Below are 2,500 nucleotides of genomic sequence, written 5' to 3' on the forward strand. Positions count from 1 at the left end.
ACATCACTTATACATTTTAAAACCAGCATTGAAGGAAGCCTGAACAAGAGAGAAAAAAAAAGTACTAACCAGGCCTGGACCTGCTTAGCTTTCAAGATCAGACGAGATTGGGCTTGTTCAGGGTGGTGTGGCTGTAGGTATTGGTTTCCTATTGACCTACATCTCTTATACATATCAAAACCAGCATTGAAGGAGGCCGGAACAAGAGAGAAAAAAAAAAGCCTACAGCACCTGATATTTCCAGGTGGTCTCCCATCCAAGTACTAACCAGGCCCAGTCCTGCTTAGCTTCCAAGATCAGACGAGATTGGGCTTGTTCAGGGTGGTGCGGCTGTATGTAATGGTTTCCTATTGACCTACATCTCTTATACATCTCAAAACCAGCATTGAAGAAAGTCGGAACAAGAGAGAAAAAAAAAAGGGCCTACAGCACCTGGTATTCCCAGGTGGTCTCGCATCCAAGTACTAACCAACCCCGGGTCTGCTTAGCTTCCAAGATCAGGCTTGTTCAGGGTGGTGTGGCTGTAGGTATTGGTTTCCTAATGACCTACATCACTTATACATTTTAAAACCAGCATTGAAGGAAGCCAGAACAAGAGAGAAAAAAAAAGTACTAACCAGGCCTGGACCTGCTTAGCTTTCAAGATCAGACGAGATTGGGCTTGTTCAGGGTGGTGTGGCTGTAGGTATTGGTTTCTTATTGACCTACATCTCTTATACATATCAAAACCAGCATTGAAGGAGGCCGGAACAAGAGAGAAAAAAAAAAGCCTACAGCACCTGATATTTCCAGGTGGTCTCCCATCCAAGTAATAACCAGGCCCAGCCCTGCTTAGCTTCCAAGATCAGATGAGATTGGGCTTGTTCAGGGTGGTGTCGCTGTAGGTATTGTTTTCCTATTGACCTACATCTCTTATACATCTAGAAAACAGCATTGAAGGAAGCCGGAACAAGAGAGAAGAAAAAAGGCCTACAGCACCTGGTATGCCCAGGTGGTCTCCCATTCAAGTACTAACTAGGCCCGGCGCTGCTTATCTTTCAAGATCAGACGAGATTGTGCTTGTTCAGGGTGGAGTGGTTGTAGGTATTGGTTTCCTATTGACCTACATCTCTTATACATCTCAAAACCAGCATTGAAGGAAGCCGGAACAAGAGAGATAAAAAAAAAGGCCTACAGCAGCTGGTATTGCCAGGTGGTCTCCCATCCAAGTACTAACCAGGCCTGGCCCTGCTTAGCTTCCAAGATCAGACGAGATTGGGCTTGTTCAGGGTGGTGTGGCTGTAGGTATTGGTTTCCTATTGACCTACATCTCTTATACATCTCAAAACCAGCATTGAAGGAAGCCGGAACAAGAGAGAGAAAAAAAAGGCCTGCAGCACCTGGTATTCCCAGGTGGTCTCCCATCAAAGTACTAACCAGGTCCGGCCCTGCTTAGCTTCCAAGATCAAACGAGATTGGGATTGTTCAGAGATGTGTAGCTGTAGGTAATGGTTTTGTATTGACCTACATCTCTTATAATCTCAAAACCAGCATTGAAGGAAGCCGGAACAAGAGAGAAAAAAAAAGGCCTACAGCACCTGATATTCCCAGGTGGTCTCCCATCCAAGTACTAACCAGGCCCGGCCCTGCTTAGCTTTGAAGATCAGATGAGATTGGGCTTGTTCAGGGTGGTGTGGCTGTAGGTATTGTTTTCCTATTGACCTACATCTCTTATACATCTAGAAACCAGCATTGAAGGAAGCCGGAACAAGAGAGAAGAAAAAAAGGCCTACAGCACCTGGTATTCCCAGGTGGTCTCCCATCCAAGTACTAACCAGGCCTGGCTCTGCTTAGCTTCCAAGATCAGACGAGATTGGGCTTGTCCAGGGTGGTGTGGCTGTAGGTATTGGTTTCCTAATGACCTACATCACTTATACATTTTAAAACCAGCATTGAAGGAAGCCAGAACAAGAGAGAAAAACAAAGTACGAACCAGGCCCGGACCTGCTTAGCTTTCAAGATCAGACGAGATTGGGCTTGTTCAGGGTGGTGTGGCTGTAGGTATTGGTTTTCTATTGACCTACATCTCTTATACATATCAAAACCAGCATTGAAGGAGGCCGGAACAAGAGAGAAAAAAAAAAGCCTACAGCACCTGATATTTCCAGGTGGTCTCCCATCCAAGTACTAACCAGGCCCAGCCCTGCTTAGCTTCCAAGATCAGACGAGATTGGGCTTGTTCAGGGTGGTGTGGCTGTAGGTAACGGTTTCCTATTGACCTACATCTCTTATACATCTCAAAACCAGCATTGAAGAAAGTCGGAACAAGAGAGAAAAAAAAAAGGGCCTACAGCACCTGGTATTCCCAGGTGGTCTCGCATCCAAGTACTAACCAACCCCGGCTCTGCTTAGCTTCCAAGATCAGGCTTGTTCAGGGTGGTGTGGCTGTAGGTATTGGTTTCCTATTGACTTATATCTCTTATACATCTAAAAACCAGCATTGAAGGAAGCCGGAACAAGA

At 45.6% G+C, this 2,500-nt stretch overlaps 1 non-coding gene and 7 pseudogenes across 1 annotated transcript; all 8 read right to left on the reverse strand.

The window, feature by feature from the left end:
* Window positions 1–219: 219 nt before the first annotated feature.
* Window positions 220–338, reverse strand: LOC142124908 (5S ribosomal RNA; annotated as a pseudogene).
* A 429-nt stretch (window positions 339–767) lies between these two features.
* On the reverse strand, window positions 768–886 carry LOC142124810 (5S ribosomal RNA; annotated as a pseudogene).
* An 80-nt stretch (window positions 887–966) lies between these two features.
* On the reverse strand, window positions 967–1,085 carry LOC142125063 (5S ribosomal RNA; annotated as a pseudogene).
* Window positions 1,086–1,167: 82 nt separating this feature from the next.
* Window positions 1,168–1,286, reverse strand: LOC142124934 (5S ribosomal RNA; annotated as a pseudogene).
* Window positions 1,287–1,367: 81 nt separating this feature from the next.
* On the reverse strand, window positions 1,368–1,486 carry LOC142124958 (5S ribosomal RNA; annotated as a pseudogene).
* A 79-nt stretch (window positions 1,487–1,565) lies between these two features.
* On the reverse strand, window positions 1,566–1,684 carry LOC142124755 (5S ribosomal RNA; annotated as a pseudogene).
* An 81-nt stretch (window positions 1,685–1,765) lies between these two features.
* Window positions 1,766–1,884, reverse strand: LOC142124746 (5S ribosomal RNA; annotated as a pseudogene).
* A 238-nt stretch (window positions 1,885–2,122) lies between these two features.
* Window positions 2,123–2,241, reverse strand: LOC142124652 (5S ribosomal RNA). Its single transcript, XR_012684754.1, has one exon. It is a non-coding gene; the product is annotated as a 5S ribosomal RNA (ribosomal RNA).
* Between the last annotated feature and the right edge of the window lie 259 nt (window positions 2,242–2,500).

The sequence above is a fragment of the Mixophyes fleayi genome, unplaced genomic scaffold (genome assembly GCF_038048845.1).
Source record: "Mixophyes fleayi isolate aMixFle1 unplaced genomic scaffold, aMixFle1.hap1 Scaffold_253, whole genome shotgun sequence".
Taxonomy (NCBI): Eukaryota; Metazoa; Chordata; class Amphibia; order Anura; family Limnodynastidae; genus Mixophyes; species Mixophyes fleayi.